The 19895-nt window shown below is 39.9% G+C and overlaps 1 protein-coding gene across 2 annotated transcripts in view; it reads left to right on the top strand.

The window, feature by feature from the left end:
• uvrag (UV radiation resistance associated gene) overlaps window positions 1–19895 on the top strand; it is a 315405-nt gene that overhangs the window by 279234 nt on the left and 16276 nt on the right. The window lies entirely within an intron of this gene.

Here is a 19895-nt window from a genome sequence, read left to right as displayed (position 1 = left end):
GCTGTATTCAATAGCATACTGCAGGCCCTGGTGCAGGTACACTGCTTGTAGAGTATGTTCATGATCTAAATGTAAATGTAGGAGATTTTGATCAGAAAGTTTATAGATGGCACACAGATTGGTATGATAAATAGTGAGGTGGCAAGCCTTAGTCTACCGAACAATATAGACTGGCTATTCAGTTGAGTGGACAGTGGCAGATGAGCTTAATCCTGAAAAGGGAGAGGTGCTGCATTTTGAGATGATGAATCAGACAAAGGATGACACAATGGATGATAAGACCCTGAGGAGTACAGCACATCTAAGGCTCATTACTGTGCTTGTCTATAAATCCTTGAAAGCCGTCAGACAGATGTTTGAGATGTGCAGAATTATGAAAACATAAATAGGAAGGAACTTGTACTCTTCATGGTGCATCAATAACCAGGAGCATAGATTTAAGATAAGAGCTTGGAGGTTTAGAGGAGATTTGAGGGGATAGGATTCTGAAACTCGCTCCCTGAATGGGTGGAAGAGTCAGGAATTGTTAGAATATTTAAGAAATATTTAAATAAATATTTAGAAAGCTATGTAGACAAGGCTACAGTCCAAAAACTGAAAAATGGTGTCAGAGTAGATAGGTATGTAATGATCAGCACAGGAAAGATGGGCTGAAGGACCTCTTTACATGCTGTAAAACCAGCTTTAGAAAGCAAGGGTTGAACTTGAAAGATTGCTGTTCTTTGCAGCTCCAGGTACTTGCTATCCTCATTAATTCAGATGCCAGAGGAGAAAATTAACTAATTATCAACATAAGCAAGAAATAACTCAAACAAAATCCAAACTTGCTGGAAAAGCTCAGCAGGTAAGGCAGCATCTGTGTAGAGAAATCAAAATTAATGTTTTGGGTCTGGTGAAAGGATCACCACACTTGAAACATTAACTTTGGTTTTTCTTCACAGATGCTGTCAGACCTGCTGAGCTTTGCCAGCGGCTTCTGATGTTTCTGATTTACAGCATCTGCAGTTTCTTTGGTTTTTAAGAAATAACTCAGCTGCGCCAAATCCAACCAAAATGTCAGTGCTCCAATTCCTGGAATGCACTCAATCAGCTGTCTCACCCTCACATTTGTCTGATAGGCAGTCACTGCCATTCACCTTAGCTTTATCTCACACTTCTCTTGACTGATTAATGCTGTTTTTTGCTGATTACTTTGAGCATGCATTTATTTTCCTGAGTATCATAGTGTCGTGTTCCCTTCTCCTGTTCTGAACTTTGTTTGGTGTGACCCAAAAACTGTTGCACTCTATTTAACTTCCTAGGCTTATCCTTTTTTTCTACAATCTAACTTGGCTGTCTTTACTAACATCTGTGCAAAGAATGAGACTGACATTAAACGTCCAATGCAATTCTAGACAGATTCCAGATTTGGAGGAATAAAGCGTCCCTCGTTTAGAGCAATGTCCTGGCTCAGATGTTACATTTAGCACTTCATTGTCAGAATGCACAAACTCACCTAATGCTAAAACTATGATGTCTGGTTAAGTGAAGCGTAGGCCTCACATTTAGTATCACCTACCATTTGAGTTTCTTCACATCCCCCCCTTCCACTGTGTCTCTCTCCTTTTCTCCCCCCCACCCCAACGGTCTTGGATGTCACTCTGTTCTGTGTACATTGCCCTTCCCCAAAGTTTTTAATATTAAAAAAACAACTGTGAGATAGCTTCTGTACAAGAGTTTTTCTTAACTTTTAAAGTTATGTACTCCTGAGAAGTAATGATGTTTGAGATTTTGGAGAAGATTTGTAGCTCAGGTTGTAAGTTTGCTCACTGAGCTATTGGATTTGTTCTCAGATGTTTTGTCACCATGCTAGGTAACATCAGTGAGCAACGGTGAAGCACTAATGATGTGATTGCTTGTAGATTCATCCCTTTCTAGTCCCCTTGGTATTGGTACCATTAAAGCTCATTGATTTGATTTGCTCTCAATTCTGAACCCTCTGCTTTGCCCAAACTTAATAGACCACAAAACCCACCTGACTGGAAATATTAGCCAGAGAACAATTGTAGTAATGAATTTACTTCTAAAATGAAAGGTTAAAGAAACTGTCAACTTTAGATTTTTGGATTTTCTCACTTCAAGCTGTCTGAGACACTATATGGGGCCAGAAGACTCACTGGTTCTCTTCTCTCCCCATATCCTCTTCAACTTTTGACATTTGATAAAGTAATCCACAGCATTCTCTTCCAAAGCTGTCTCTTTACAGCTGAGTGCTAATTGCTGTAAAACCCAAAATAAATGGTTTAAGGTTAACAAAAATCTGTGTTTTGTTAATAGCTCTCAAACCAGCCGAATTCAACAAGTTGTGAAAGTGCAATGTAAACTCAGTGTTTTTGGGTCAGAAATAACTTGTAAGCTCTTCAAGTTTAAGCTTTGCTTTTTATTCCATGTTAATGTCAGGGACTCTCCATTGTTGACAGAGTGATAAATGATAAAGTTTCTTTTATTAGAGTGAGGAACAGCAAAGGTTTTGAAAGGAGCGAATTATTAGTGAAGTTTCGTGACCCACAAGTGTTCTTGGGATGTCCTTGGGAAATGTAATTTGTGATTAAAGCTGCGTGTGTCCGCCTGCAAGCAGTGATCACTTTTTAAGAGCATTCCTCTGTAAACCCACCTGTCGCTTTACGTAATGCCTTCTGTCACATAATACAGTTTCCATCCTTTTGGGCTGTAAGCTTTGGGGTCTGCATATTATCAGCAAGATGTCAAATAATTTCAAGTCAAAAGGATCGGCAACACAAAAGACTGTGAAATGTCCTAACGTATTTATTATCCTCATAAATTCCCCAATATGAGGAACAAAAACGGTAAATAACATGGAGATGTGTGGCAGACAGTATTATAATGTGAAATCATTTTCTGCCATCTAGGAGCTGCCAACTAGTGACTAATGGTAATAATAACCTGTTTGTGGTTTAGAGAGGGAAGGAATATTTCAATGAAAAGGACTCCTTCCCTTCCCTACCCCCAACACATCGAAAAATTGTATCCTTTTATACATTTTTTTTAAGCTCCCTCCTCTTAAAGAAATTGTACATTTCTGTTTGTCAGAGTCTTGGCGACACATCATTTCACACGTTTTCCTTCTCATCACATGGCCATTCAGCTAACATTAAATATCGCAACAGCAGCACATGGATCTACAGAGAGTCATCCAACCCATTCAACCGTATGATACAGGAGCAAAACTTAACCATTTGACAGAATATTAGGAAGATTCAGGATGTGGGGGTGACAGCAGGGAGCAGGGCATTGTTACTGAAGCTTTCTCTCCATCTCCTTGTGCCCCTTCGTACCCTCCCAATTGAGATTTCCATCCCCTCTCCCTCAGCAACTGATGCATGTACCCCTGCACCCACAGCAACTGAAGCCTCCCAACCCTCACTTTAGCAACTGAAGTCTACACGCTGCAATTTACACCCAGCAATTGAACTCTCCCACCTTCACCCCCATCAAATGCTCCTTCAATAACTGCAGCCCAGCAATGCCCATCCCACACCCCAAAGACGTTCACTGAGGTCTTACAAAGTCTGAGGCATTAAGATTGGTTATATAAGGAGAAAATGTGGAGGCACTGCATTACAGCAAGCTTAGGACATGCCAAAGCACTTTGCAGGCAATGAAATAATTCCTGAAAAGAAATTATTTCTGTAATGTAGGTAAGTCAGAAGCCAGTTTTGCACAGCAAGCTTTCATAAACAGCAATTTGATGGGATTCGATAATAGAGTTCTAAATATTAGCCAGGACATGAGTAAAACTGCTCATCTTGAAAATAATGACATGAAGAGGGTAGACAGCCACAAATTAACAACTTATCCAAAAGATAACATCTGTTACAGTGCACTCCCTTAGTGCACTGGGGAATGTCAATCTCCGTCTTTGAGTCAAAGTCTCAGATTATTTTCTGACCGAGACAAAAGTGCTATCCATTCAAGAATGGGAGCAAAATGTTGCAGCGATGCTTTGACCTTGGAATGGGTGTATGAGAAGAACCAATGATGCTGCCAAATGTTTTGCTGAAAGTGCACGCTCTGTGAAACTTTCCAAGTTCACCCAAATGCTCACCTGTGCCACCAAATTAAACAACTGTCCCAGAGCACTGCAGTGACATCAAAGCAGTTATCTACATGCAAGCTCGATTGTTGATCCTTAAAAACTTTTACATTCAAGCATGAGAACTTAAGTTTAAGGAACAGCTGAAATGGAGTCTGGTTTGTGTTGGGCTGGGTAACCTTTTACGCAATCATCAAATGGGTAACTTTTTTTCAAACCAGTCTTAAACGAGTTCAATTACAAAAACTTGCATTTGATTAAGTGCAGTGTTCAGTCTGCTTTTATTCCCAGCTCCGATTGCGAAGGGAATAAGTCATGAATGTCGGTAATCTGCTTCTTAATCCATAACTTCATTAATTATTCAAAACTCTTTGTTACCTTTCTCTTGCTGGTTAGGAAGGTGAGACCAGGTTATAAATAAAATTGTTGATTCTTGCACATTGCTGGAACCATTTTTGAAGATGATTGTCAGTTTAGTTCTCTGCAAGTGTAAATTCTTGATGCAATTTTGAATATGTCATTAGTGTAATGCAAGCTTTCTGTAAAGGAAATGAATTTATAAACCAGCCTGTTGCCATAGCCTGCAATTGTACAGGACCTCTTTGTAGCACCTGCCAGCTGGTGTTTGCCATTTTGATAAGCTCTGTCATTATAATCAAGAGTTTAAAATCCTGCTGCTCTTTTATCTTCAACCAAATAGTCATTCAGTCAACTATAAAGGGACTTTGCTGTTCTATTTACAATGAATTGTGCTTTGGAGAGACACAAGATAATCTCCATTTCATTTCAAGTTCAAAAAATAGCCTTTTGCATATTTGACAAGTGAGCTGTGCTTTGGTGCACTGCTGTAAGATTATATGGAATATGGAGTGCAAATACACCATTCAGCCCAACTGGTCCGTACTGGTGTTCATGCTCCATATGAGCCACCTCATTACTGCTTTTGCCTATCAACTCTATCAAAATATTCTTCTATTCCTTCCTCCCTAATGGGTTTTATCTCGTTTTCCCTAAAGAACCTTTGCTTTTCATCTGACCTGCTCCTCGTGTCACTGAGTTTCACATTGTCACCACTCTGAGTAAAGTAGTTTCTCCTGAGCTGCTTATTGGTTATGATGCCATGTGCACATAGCACAATGATGTACTGAATAGTTATTCCTCATTTCTAGAGTTTGAATGCTGTTTGATCAAAATGCTACAAGTTTCCAAGTTTTATTTGTTTGAAATGGTATCACCCATACTTGAGTTTTCTTCAATTATCCTGACAACTTGTTTAAACAGGGAAGTCCCATTATCCTATTGAGAAGGGCTTGGAATTGCATTGATATTCTGGTTAACATTTCTCTCTGTCTCTCAATCCGATGCCTCAGGTAAATTGGCTTGTCATTCATCTCATTGCTATTTTTAAACTATACATAAGCAAAATAGGATCTGTATTTATCTCTAAGTCTGTAACTGCAGTTTTAAAAATAAATCAGTTCATGAAGGCTATGGAAAATTTAAGTGAGGTGGTCTTTTACTACATAAATGTATGACTTAAAACTAATTTACTTTAAGTATTTAATTTACTAAGAACATGGAGAGTATTGAGGTTTGAGTGTTCTAAGCAAGAATGAATTAGAATGCCAGATTGACAACATCTTAATGTAGCCTTGGACAAACATTTGAATACAAAGCGATTTAAATGCCATTGAATTACAAAGCTGCTAGAGAGTTGAAGATTCATCATTATGTACGTCAAAGTTAAATTAAGCTTCAATCGCGTCAACTTGTTCACACATGATGGCAGATTTTTGAAAGTTGGACCTTGTCTATTGTATTGGTCCTTAAAGACGTTCTTTGTAGTAGTCAAACATTTTTTTTAAAGAAACTTCAAAGCAGTTTTTGAAGGCTGCCTGTTTTGAGTTCTTTTTCACTGTTTGTTCTCCACCGAGACTTTGCTTCCCACGTTCATCTTATAATCCCATTCCTTGAACTGGTCAAGTTACCTCTTTTTAATTTTGATTCTGGTTCCACTACTCTGTTACCTGCCATCCATACATGTGCTATTTCAAAAAGATGTAAATACCACTGAATTACAAAATTGCAAAAATATACAAGATTGCACTTTATAATCTATAACTTCTTATGTGTTGCACAATAAGGGAAATGTTGCTGTCTCGAGCAGTTTTCCGAGATCAAAGTGTATTTGACTTTCAGTAGTTACCTTCAGGGTACCAATTAGTAAACTAGACAGCACCAGTCTTTCCACTGTCACTTTCACTAACAATTATCACACTAGGAACAGGCTTGAGCCCCATTCAAGCAGATCATGGATAATCTGCACTTTGCCTCTATTTACCTGCGTTTGATCCTTTGGTACCTTCATCCATCAAAATACATCGAATGTAGTGTGTAAAATTTCAATTGTTCCACCATCCACAGCCTTTTGGGGCCAAGAATTGCAGATATACAAATGCGAGCCCTCGCATTTCAACCTTTTCAAGTCCTGAAATCATTTGGTAATCTGCATGATTTCACATCAAATATTATAGAGAATGAGACTATGAGAAGCTTGATATTTGAAAATTCAATGCAGAACTCAATAGATTTCTGAAGATTAATGACCACTTGGGCTATAGAGCGAAAAACTGAGAGAAACTGCCGTTTAGGCTGATGATGAGCTAGGATCTAATTGAATGGTGCGCTGGCACGACAGACAGAATGGCCTATTCCTTCTTTTGTTCTTATCTCAGTTGGCGCATAATCTCAGGATTTATTCAGTGTGGTGACCCAGGCCCAAACGTTTCAGCTGCATTAATGATATTCCCTCCAGTGTAAGCTCACAATTGGAGATATTAGCTGAAGATTGCACAATGTTGAGCACCATTCATGACCCTTCAGATACTGAAACAGTCAATGTCTAAATGCAGCACCTGCTTAGACCGATGAGTGGTAAGTAAATTTGCACCACACCACAAGTGATGATCAACTCCATAGCTTTGCCCTCTTTACCTCGATTCCCTCGATGTCTAAGAATCTATCGGTCTCGGTCTTTCCTATATTCTGAGCTTCCATAGTCCTCTGGGGGTGAACTAAGGAGAATTCCAACAGCAAACTATTACAAATAATAGACCAAAATAATAATAATCTACCAAAAAAAAGCAGCAAATGTTGAAGATGCTCACGGTGGCTTTTTGCAGAGGAAAAAGACTCTCATTTCCAAACTGCAGCAGAGCTCTGAAGAAATATATTCTCTCCTCAGTCCTAAATGATCTAATTATGAAAGCATATTTTCAACCCTTCAGTAATTGCTTGTCAGCATCCAGCCTATTAAGCTATATTTGCAGTCTTCAGCTTCCTTTCCTCAGTTACCCCACTGTACCCCTTGCGTAGCTGAGGGGAAGGACAGGAGAAATCCTCAGTTCATCACTATTTAGAGCAATTCTCGGTGTTACTTCAATCTTGGAGTAACCTGCTTTAACATTTTCTCTCCTCCCTGCCTGTGGAGGAAGCACTTTCAGCTTGTTGCAACTTTCCTTTTGTTCTTTACTGTGGACAAGAGTAAAAGACTGAAAGGCAATGAAATAACTTTAAAATGATGAGTAGGTGATGCTTTAAAAGCCTGAATTTAGAAAGCATTGTTGAGATTTGGACCCTACCAAATTTGGATGGATGTGTAAAAATAGTATTTTTTTTAATGTATGTTATCTAATTGTAAATTCTTTGTTCAAGTGTGGCATGCATATTGCTTTCTATATACCACAGATGTCAGTATTCAATCCCTGGTTCTGAATAAAGCCTTTAATCCACACAATTGTTTGTTCTGTCTTGTTTTGAATGGCATCCAGTACTCCACCCCTCTACTTGTGTGGGAGGATTTTTCTAACCATTGCTCACTTCTCATCTGTTTGTTGTGAGGGAATGTGATCACTGCAAACTGTACTGTTTACTGCTCAATGTCTTTTTCACCTTGCCCAGTACTTTTTCTGGTTAAGTGCACATGAGGTTCTGTAAAACAAAGTGCTACTTAGAAATCTAAAATAGTGTCAACAACAGTATATTCCTTTTAAGAAACCAGTCTCTCCTACCACTGAGCACCAAGCTCCAACTTCCTTCCCACCAGCCCTAAAGTAAATCTTGAAAACCTTAAGCTAGTCTTTGAAATAGTGTGAAATACTATCATAATCCGTCGAGGTTTCAAGTTATGATTTTTTTCAAATGCAGAATGAAAGCCTTGATGGTATTCATGTAGACAAAACCATAGTATTGAATGAACTGTATCATCGTTGTCCAGTGGAAATATTATTTTTCACAGGCTTTTGTTTCCTGTCTCATTACTGTCATTGGAGGTGCTTATGTTGATGAACAGAGATCTGTGTTCCCATTGCAAACCCCTTATGTAAAGCTAAGATCTCAGCTACAAAATGACCTCACCCCGCTATACTCTTATCTGAAAGCAAACTTTTCACAGTTCTACCTCGGGAGGACTTAAACAGTGAAGAAAAGTTCACCCAAAGGACAAAAGGAGATCTCACTACAGCTTTGAATAGTTTCATGTGTTTTGTTTAAATAGAATACTTATGGCCTATTATTCAAGTAATTAAATAACTAATTGCTGATATTTGTAACACAGAATAATTTTTAAACTTTGAATTAATATTAGTATATGACTGGGCACTGGATATATTGTTCGCTAATCTCAATGCAAAGTATGTAACTAAGTTGTGGAGTAGCTCGGTGCTTTTTTTTAAAATTATGTCAGTACTCCACCTTTTTCCAATCTGATTTGGAGATGCTGGTATTGGGCTGAGGTGTACAAAGTTAAAGATCACACAACACTAGGTTATAGTCCAACAGGTTTATACCACCATCAGCACTCTGAAAGCTTGTGCTTCCAAGTAAACTTGTTGCACTATAACCTGGTGTGTGATTTTTAACTTTTCCAACCTGCTTGTCAAGTTCATTTTGCACCTGTTGTCATATGTGCAATTCTGGAATGCAGTTACAGGGTAGATGCGATAAAGCTAGAGAGGATGCAGAGGAGATTTATTAGGATGTTGCCTGGGCTGGAGACCCTCAGTTATGAGGAGAGATTAGACTGACTGGGGTTGTTTTCTTTGGAGCAGAGGAGATTGAGGGGGATTGAGATGTTTAAAATTGAGGGCTATATAGATAGGGTAGTCAGACAGGAACATTTCCCTTTGGGGGAGGGGGAGCAGCAGCTAGTGTGTGGGGGGGGGGGGGGAAGAGGGGGAGAGAGAGGAGGAGGAGGAGTAGATGACTTGAGGTAAGAACAAAAGGTTTACAAGAGATGTGAGGAAAAACTTTTTCACCCACCGGAAGTTGGGAATCTGGAACTCGCTGCCCAGGAGGGTGTTAGAGGCTTTTAAAAAAAACTTCAAATTACATTTGCAATGCCAAGGCATACAATGCTTTGAGTTAAGTTCTGGAAAATTAGATTAGAATAGTTAGGTGGCTGTTTTTCTCTGGTGCCGAAATGATGTGCTGAAGACCTTTTTTCTGTGCTGCGGTTGCCTGTAATTAAGGAACAGTCTCCTACAATTTTTTTCAATGCAATTACAGCTTTCCTTTATGCAGATGAAAAAGAGAAACCACTGGAAATACCTGTCAGGTCTGACAGCAGATGTAAAGAGAGAGAGAGAAACTAGTTAACATGTGACATTTTTATCTTCTACATGCTGCTTTAGTCATTTTCCAACCTTTATTTAACAATTATCCATATTTCTCCAAACCTTTCCTGGGGCTTGCTACCTCAAGGCCTTGCTATTTTCTTGATTGGTTCTTTCCTATTTATCATTCCTCAAGAGTCTAACTTTGCATTGAATGTAAAGCAGGCTCTTAGTTTTTGGTGAGTGCTTTCAGTCAACAATCTTGATGCAGCCATATCATACTTTAAATGTGGTGATGTTGTCATTCTTAATGGCACTTACTCAATTTGAATTTCTTTCTTTGACATGATGTTTTGTCCTGCTCCCTTTCCAAAGCAGCCAGTGATGGGCATAATTATAATTCTTAACTATCCCTCACTTTCCCATTTTTGGGTCAAAATCCTGAAGTTCCCTCCCTAATGGCAGCTGATGAAATAGCAGCGCTCGGAAGGTTTGTGATTTCAAATAAATCTGTTGAACTATAACCTGGTGCCATGTGACTTCTGACTTTGTCCAACCCAGTCCAACAACACCATGTCATGAATTTTCCAGGTAAGGTACTGTGCATGGCCATATCATAAGCATTGAAGTAAAATACACTATCTAGGTGCTCACTCTCAGCGTTCAAGAAGATTTAAAAGTGTGTGTGAAATAAAAGTCATGTTGCTCAGACCAAGTTGTATCTAATGTTTGGAGGGTCAAAGTTAAATGATGTGTGGAGGTTCTTCTTCCAAAATTCCATCTGTATTTCAGATTCTGTATGGCAGCTTGTTTCTTAACTGTGCATTCACCCTCTCTGGACAAAAGTTGGATGTTCTGAGTTGTGTGCAGAACCTGAACTGGTAAGAAGGTGCCATTCTGAAAGAGTACATCATGAAGGTTTCACCCTGGGTGAGATAACCAGAGACCGAGTCTGCTAATTTCAGCGGTTCAGGTGGTTGTCAGAAATTGAATGAGAATGGAGTTCTTCTGGTTGACAAAGTCAAAATTCTCCCTTAATTCTCTCCATGTTTAAATAGTCATTGCAAGGAAATCAATGTGAGCAACATCATTGATATTGAAGCCATTGCTGCCCAATAGTCAATGCATTCCAAAGAATAATTCCGTGCAATAACATGCTGTATAACTATTATTACGTTCATTCCAGAAAAGACCGATGGCTTAAATTTCTTCCCATGTTGGAATAATATTCAAAATCAGTGAACAAGCTATAACTTGTTCCCTTGCCCATTTCAGGATGATCATAATTTCCACATAACACTGAAACTCTCAAAATGGCTGTTATTTTCGTTACCCAAAATATCCACCCATCTTTTTCTTGCTGTAAAGAAGTTCAGGAGATCCTGAGATCGTGAAAGGTGCTGCTTTCCTTCTGTTACTTGCATCTTTCTGCATGTGTGCCTTCTTACCAAAAGAGTCCTCGAGGTTGCATGGTAGTTTGTGCTGAAATATTCATTTGAAATTGAATAAAAGTTAAATCATTCAGTGCAGAGAGTTTGAGCCTGTGCCCTACAACTCCAAGAAGCAGTGTATTTTGATTTGATTTATTATTATCGCATGTACCTAGGTACAATGAGGCGTTTGTTTTGTGTGCATAGGGGTAATAGAACAGAGCTAGGAGTACAATATTGCTCCATTCAGAAATCTATGGTTCATGTTCAATCTGTTGGTTCATGTGTTTAAGCTTTTGTATCCTCGGACAGAAGAGGTTGGAAGAAATTATAACTAGGGTGCGAGGAGGTCTTTGATTATTTTTAGATTACTTACAGTGTGGAAACAGGCCCTTCGGCCCAACAAGTCCACACCGCCGAAGCGCAACCCACCCAGACCCATTCCCCTACCCCTAACACTACAGGCAATTTAGCATGGCCAATTCACCTGACCTGCACATTTTTGGAGTGTGGGAGGAAACCGGAGCACCCGGAGGAAACCCACGCAGACACGGGGAATGTGCAAACTCCACACAGACAGTTGTCATAGGCGGGAGGCAGCAGTGCTAACCACTGTGCCACCGTGCCACCCACGGTGGCTGCCTTTCCAAGGTAGTGGGAAGTATAGTTGGAGTCAATGGATGGAAGGCTGGCTTGTGTGATAGACTGGGTTGGGTTCACTACACTCTAGTTTCTTATGGTCCTGGGCAGAGCAGTTGCCATACCAAGCTGTGATAAGCTGTTGCATGCTCTCTAACTTTTTGCATTTCAACTGAAGGGAACAGCTCATTGAGGCACATCATAGCACAGCTAAAGAATCTCTAATTTGAAGGTGTGTTCCCTTGCACTCTGAATTTGCTTTTTAAGTATCTGTATCATTCTTTGCGTTTTGTTGAAAGTTGTTCCTCTTTCCACCAGCAATTTTCACTCCAACTATCTTGGATTCATGCTGCAAACATGTCAAAATTGACAGGTGGAAAATGAACTAGTAAGTCAAGAAGTTCATTTCCGCACTGTGATAACTGGAGATTTCACTTCACTCACCTGCCTGCAGCTATGTAATCTCCTGGGAGAGACAATCTGTGCAATTCATTGTTTTTCATTATCTTGCTATTCTTTTTGTTGTCAGACCAATCATCCTGGCATTAGGTTAGCTGGCAAACTGCCAGAAGCAACAGTTCATGCCCAAGTGCTGTAGACACTGGTGCCCTGTGGTAGGCACTTCCATTGGCTGCCTACGAATCACAAAAAGCTGGCATCCACATTCAGCGGGTAATAGAGAAGGCACTGGAATGATGGATTTCATTTCGAAGGCATGGTGACTCGGTGGTTAGCATTGTTGCCTCATGGCGACTGTTTGTGTGGAGTTTGCACATTCTCCCTGTGTCTGTATGGGTTTCATCCGGGTGCTACGTGTGCCACCTATGATCCAACGATGTGCAGGTTAGGTGGATTGCCATGCTAAATTGCCCATACTGTTCAAGGATGTGCTGGCTAGGTGGGTTAGCCATGAGAAATGCAGGATTACAGGGATAGGATAGGCTTTAATGGCCTGCTTCCCCACTGTAGGGATTAGAGTCTTAGATGTACAGCATGGAAACACAGACCCTTTGGTCCAACTGTGCTTGCTGACCAGATATCCTAAATTAATCTAGTTCCATTTGCCAGCACTTGACCCATTTCTCCCTCAACTCTTCCTGTTTATATATCCTCCTTGATGCCTTTGAAATGTTGTAATTGTACCAGCCTCTTCCACTTCCTCTGGCAGCTCATTTCATCCACATACCAGCCTCTGTGTGAAAAAGTTGCCCCTTTAGATCCCTTTTAAATCTTACTAAGATGATTTGAAAGAAACAGAGTATAAGAGTTTTTCATTACAGTAGTCAGACTACAGCTGGAATACTGTGAACAGTTTTGGGCCCCTTATGTAAGGAAATATGTACTGGCACTAAAAGCAGCCCAGAGAATGTTCACTTGGCTGATACCAGGTAAGGAGAGGCTGCCTTATGAGGAGAGATTTAGTCGATTGAGCCTGTATTCACTGGAAGATAGAAAAATGAGAGGGTGACCTTATTGAAAAGTATAAGATTCTTTGAAGACTTGACAGGGTAGAAGGGGAAATGTTTTTTCCCCTTGTGGGAGAGTCTCGCACCAGAGGGCGTAATCTCAGAATACGGGGTCACACATTTAAGACAGGGATGATGAAGAATTTCTTCTTTCAGGATAGTGAATCTGTGGAATAATTTATTAAAGAGGACTGTCAATATTGGGTTGTTAAGTATATTCAAGGCTGACATAGATCCTTAATTAGTAAAGGAATCAATGGTTATGGGGATAAGGCAAGAAAATGGAGTTGAAGATTATCAGATCAGGCATGATCTCATTGAATAGCAGAGTAGACTTGACGGCTGAATGGCCTTTTTCTCCTACATTTTATGGCCAGTTGACTGGAAAGTTCTTGAATTTAAAATGTAGAAAGTGCTGTGTTTTATCTATCGTAATCTTTTTGTCTTCCAATTGTTGCTGCAAATGTGTTGCTGGTCAAAGCACAGCAGGTTAGGCAGCATCTCAGGAATAGAGAATTCGACGTTTCGAGCATAAGCCCTTTACTCTTCCAATTGTTGGAAGCTTTTACTTTCACCTTTTTCATTTTTTTTAAAGCTCCAGCTTTTTTTGGCCCTTCCTCAATGTGTAATTGATCATCAAATGTCTTCATTTAAAGAAAATGGGCCTCAGTGTCTAGTTTAAAAGCATCAATCTGTGTATGCGTGAGTAGAGCACATTTGCTAATTGTAGTAATATTATCAATTCATTCGTTAATCTCACAATTTACTACTGTATTGCAGCTGTCAAACAGATCAAGCTTTCCTTGTACTAGTGAACCAGTACTCCATGAGAGCTCTGAAACAATCTTGGAGGACTACATGTTCGTGTACAAATGAAACAAGATCAGGACAATATCTAGGGTTGGGCTGCTAAGTGGCAAGTAACATTTGTGCCACACAAATGCTGGGCAATCACCATCTCACATATGTGACAACTTAATCACACCCCTTGACCTTCAGTGCTGTTGCCATCACTGAATTCCCCCACTAGCAACATCCTTAAGGTTGCTATTGACCAGAAACTCAATTGGATTCATCACATAAATATTATAGCCACAAGAGCAGGTTAGAGGCTTGGAATACTGTAGTGAATAACTCACCATCTGACTCTCCAAAAGTCTGTCCAACATCTACAAGGCATGAGTCAGGGGTGTGATGCGATACTCCCCACTTGCCTGGATGGGTGTGCCTCCAATAACACTCAAGAATATTGGCACCATTCAGAACAAAGCAGCCCACTTAATTGGCATCACATCCACAAGCATCCACTCCTGCCAATGCTCAGTAGCAACAGTGTGTATTGTCTACAAGATGCTGGAGTAATGGCCTACTCCAGCACAATAGGTGCTGGAGTAGGCCATTCTGCCCTTCGAGCCAGCACCACCATTCATTATGATCATGGCTGATCATTCTCAATCAGTATCTTGTTCCTGCCTTATCCCCATAACCCTAGATTCCACTAGCCTTAAGAACTCTATCTAACTCTTTCTTGAAAGTATCCAGAGTCTTGGCCTCCACAGCATTCCACGCACTCACCACTCTGAGTGAAGAAGTTGCAGAAAGATTCCTTTCAATTCCACGACCACTTCCATTGAGAAGGACAAGGGCAGCAGGTCCATCAACTGCAAGGTTCTCTTGGAGCCACTCACCATCCTGACTTGGAAATATATCATCATTTCTTCACTGTCACTGAGTCAAAACTTGGAAACCCTCACTAATAGCTATGGAGGTAGCTGCACTGTAAGCTCTGCAGCAGTTTAAGAAGGTAGCTCTCTAACTTCTCAAGTGCAGTTGGGGATGGACAATAAATGCTAGCCTAGTCAGAGACACATCTATCCTGTACACAAATAAAAACCGTGAGTTTTCAAAAATAACAAAATGCATTTATGTAGCATAGTAAAATGCTCAGTCGCTTTGTGGATATTATTGAATAAGATTTGGCACTGTGCCACATGTGATATTCAGAGAGATGCCAAAACAGGAATTGGAGCTGAGGGCCTAGAAAACCAAAGATACAGCTCCTCATGATGGACAGTGAAAATCAGGAATACAAAAGAAGTTTGGAAAAGTGTAGTGGTTAAAGATATGGCAATCTATACTGTTAAGGCTACAGAAAGACTTGTGGTAGGCTGGTGAAGAATTTTGAAATCAGAGAATTCACTCTGCCTATAATGAAACAGCTAAAGAGGATGATGAGAGTTCAGTGTAAAAGAATATTCTCTCAATTTTGCAACATAACTATTTGTTCCCATTTTTTTTTTAATTTGCCCCAAGACTTTAATCATGTCAGTGTTTTTGTTGGGTAAATTGTTCTACTTATTACCTTCTCTCACACATCATGAAATGTCAGACATCTGCACTAAAAAAAATCCAGTATCTCACCACTTTGAGCTTTGAACAAGTACATTTGACAGCCCCAGAAACAGTTAAGAAACTTCTGGAGGAGTAGTAACAAATCTCTGAAGGCCTCCTCTTTCTGAGGTACGTATAAAAGGTGAGTTTGCTTTAAGTTCAGAATGACCAGTGATTGTATTGTTTTTAGCTGAGAGCCAGTGATTTGGAGTTGAATAATAGAGTGAAAATAAGTATATGCGGGTCGTGCAGAAAAGAAACTGTGCTGCCTTCTAACATTAAAATGGCTGTTATAAATACAAGTTTGTAAAAGGTGGCTCAGCTTTTATTTAAATTCATTATAATTCATATGTTATACTGAATAAATAATCCAAGCTCTTGTAAGAAAGGTGGCATTGTTCTTGTACACGTGTAAAGTAGATTTTGTCATGGTATGTTATTTGAATTATAAAATCAAATTTTAAGTAGTTAAAGCTTTATTTTATTAATTATTCTGAAGTACACCTGTTTTGAGGCACAGGTTCGGAGGAACAAAATGGCCTTTTCAATCAGGCAGTCTTGTATCTATCAGATTTGTGAGGCATCAAGAATGTCACCACTTAGGATTGATTTAGACAGCAGCCAGTATTTTCTCTTACCTTTAGCCATGGAACATCAGGTTTCTGTTTTTAAAAAGAAATTTGTTCTCGAGGCTTCATCCAATCTTCAGGCTCATCCTGCACCAACCAGAAGCTGCAGTTATTAGTTGTACATTGCTGGAGCAACTTTCTCCTCAGAACTGTGCCACAGAGTGGATCTTCCACAGTCTGAGTGCTGCGCTGTTTTCAACAATGAGGCATCATGACTTAAAATTGATTCCAGAGTCTGTTGGAAAGCTTCTTCAACCTGAGCATGAATCCTCGCGTTAGTGAGAAAAACTTGCAGGGTTAACCTTTGTCATGTCCAAATTATTTCAGATATTCTCAAAGCCTTCATGAAGTTCTGCTCTCTATCAACATCAAAACCTGGTTGCCCAGTCGCAACCAAAATAGCAATCTATTATCAAACATTGTACCAAACCTTGCAGTCGCCAAGAACAGTCTTGGAGAGAGGCTTGAGCCAATGTTCTGCTACCTTTGCTACTGGATAACAGCCGATGTCCTTGGAGCAAGATGGGGTTGATAAGCCATTTGTGAAATTTCGGCCAGCACTGGCAACTATTCACAAGAAAAACAATCCTTGACACAAGGGATTACTGATAATGGTGACTACATGATGCAATATGTGTTGAAAACTTTGTGCACAGAAATGCAATTCAGTGGCATGTTGAGCTTCATTTATTCTGAATTGGTAAATTTAAGTTGCTGTGGAAGCTACAGGACACAATGATACCAGTAATATGGTGTGAGAGCCCTTTATAACCTCAAATTCCACTAATTGTGCACTAGGGTAAGTGGTTTTCAAACCTTCCAGAAAGCTCTCAACACTGGGTTATAATTGCAGGTCAGCAATGTGGTTAACCGCACAGGGTGAAATGGTCAAGAGGAAGTGAGTGAGCAGCATCCGATGTCTCTCTTTCCTTTGGGCTCTTCCACACTTCCCTGTGCTTTCAGCATGAACTTGAAACACTTTTCTGTGCTCCTCTTAGCCTACCTCTGCACTGAGACATAGGCACACCCACCTCGTTAAAAGCAGTGTTGAAACAACACTTCATATGCAACAGTATATGAGTATGGTTGTATAATAACTTAACTTAGAGGTGGAGTCAATGAGAAGGGGACCTTGACAAAGTATTTTTTTTAGAAACCATTGGTTCAGAAACTTAAAATGCTAGCACACCTAATTCCTGTAACATCTAACACAAGTACATGTCAATCCTGCGACTTTATTTGTAGCAATTCAGACATTGCTTTGCCTTTATCTAGTCTCTCAGTGCCACACTGAAGTCAAGGAAATTGGGTTCCTTGCTTGCAGTTGGAAATAGAAGTTAGATTTTCAAAAATATGCCTTCATTTTCATTTGGAAGTCTCAACGATGTTTATTTAATTCTACTCTGACCACCGCTTGCATGTGCCTTTAAAATCTTCGTTCTTATCACAATTTAACACCAAAAGTTTTCAAACCAAACCCTTTAGCAGCGCATCTGCCCAGAGCACAGTCTTCTTAGTTGGCCACACATGTTGGTGCACCTATTCCAATTTGAAGTTTTTTTTGTAAACTGTACTCTACCTGCTGAGCTTATGTTTGTGCCAACAGTACAGCTTTTGTTTAAAATTATTTAGCATAGCTGCAGATGTTTTAGTTACTCTAGCTCTGAAATATAGAAAACAGCGATGTAACACACATCTATTATCCAACCTTTACTACTCAAAGGATGTTTTAAAGTCTTTGACTCTGAAATTATGCATCTTTACTTCTTGCCAAAAGTTTGAACTATTGTAGTTTAAAATAACTCCAATACAATAGCTGCTCTTAATTATATTGCCTTTGGGAGCTGTAAGAAAATGCATCACAAAGAGAGACCAGTTACTAGAAGAGGCAATTTTTCTAAACTATCATTAAGGGAGTCATAAACTATGTATTGGTATATTAAGCGCTGTGATAAATGGAAGGTAGTCCTGCTGAGTCTGTGTTTACACAGAGGACAAGTTGCTGATTCTACTTTGTTTATTGGTGAGAGTTCCTAAGTGTATATACAGGACAAGTATTAGGTACCTTGAACACTCAACGAAGGCATTAATCTGTTTCAGTTGTCTCAGTGCTGTTTGTGATACCTTGCAGTGCGGAAATTAGCTACTGCATTTGTCCGTGTAGCAAGTGACTACAATTACAGCAATTTACTGCCTTTGGGGCATTTTGAGGACCTGTCATGTAAATGTTTGGAGCATTCTTAATTCATGGCCAATTTTGATGTATGTTCAGCAGCAGAAGAATTGAAAACAAACACAGGCTTCACGTAATGCTACCCTGCAAGTAGTATCTGGACTTGCCAAAGTGATGTTTCTTCACTCTACCTTCTGCACAGATATAGTTCCCTGTGGGAACTATGGAGAGAATAAGCAAACTGACCATAGCACTATGGTACAGGGAGCCATTCAAGTAAGGGAATAAAGAGAAACATTGTAATTGGTGACAGTAGAGTTAAGGTAATAGACACAAAGACAAATTGCTAGAAAAGCTCAGCATGTCTGGCAGCATCTGTGGAGAAAAATCAGTTCACATTTCAGGTCCAGTGACCCTTCCTCAGAACTGAGCTTTTCCAGCAAGTTTTGATTTCCACAATCTGCAGTTATTCCGGGTTTATTTTTAAAGTAGCAGACACTGTTTTCTGTAGCCAAGATCGAGAGTCCTGAAGGCAGGGTTACCTGCCAGGTGCTCGGCTTCAGGATATCTTATCTGGGCTGCAAAGGAAATTGGAAAGGGAGAGGAAAGATCTGGTTCACATAGGTAACAACGATATGTGTAGAAAGAAATAAAATGTCCTGCAGAGGGAATATGAGCAGCTGGGGGCTAAATTAAAAAGCTGCACCAAAATGGTGGTGGTCTCCAGATTACCTGAGCCACAAGGCACAGGGTCAATACGATTCAAGCAATAAATGTGTGGCTCAAAGATTGGTGTGGGAGAAATGGATTTGAGTTCCAAAAGACCATAAGTAACAGTAACAGGAGTAGGTCAGTTGACCCTGCTGCACCATACTATAGGGTTATGGCATTCATGGGTCAGAGATACACTTACTGGGAAAAAGAGAGAGCTGTCTGACGTGAGGGGCTCCACCTTAATCATGCTAGAACCAGAGTTGGAGCTGGAGATAGGGCTTCAAACTAAACAGTCAGGTGGAGGGTATGGTTGCATCGATCATAGTTCAAATACAAGTGTGAATGTGCAATGTACCTTCAACTATCAAGGTTAGAATATTTTCTAGTCAACTTGTTCACAGATGTTATTACACATCTGGAGCAGGTGGGACCTAAACCAACCCTCTTGGCTCAGAGTTAGGAACCTTGCCACGGCACCTCAAGAACCCTCACCTTCAACTATTAACGCCAAGACCACTAATCCACTTTGGTTGTCTTGATTAACCCACAGCAGTGTGGCTAATGACTTAACTAGTCTCTGAAATAGCCTAGCAAGCCTCTGTTATTTGGAGCACTCACCGTCTTTTTCAGAGCTGTTTGGGATGTAACAACAAATACCAGCTGCTGGCAATGCCTACATCCCATGAAATGCATTTAAAGAGGAACAAGTTAGGAAGATGATTTGCTCCTTATTTCATCTATCTACGAG

This window comes from Hemiscyllium ocellatum, chromosome 6 (genome assembly GCF_020745735.1).
Source record: "Hemiscyllium ocellatum isolate sHemOce1 chromosome 6, sHemOce1.pat.X.cur, whole genome shotgun sequence".
Taxonomy (NCBI): Eukaryota; Metazoa; Chordata; class Chondrichthyes; order Orectolobiformes; family Hemiscylliidae; genus Hemiscyllium; species Hemiscyllium ocellatum.
Note: the sequence above shows the minus strand (reverse complement) of the source record. Positions and strands in the feature narration are given on the sequence as shown.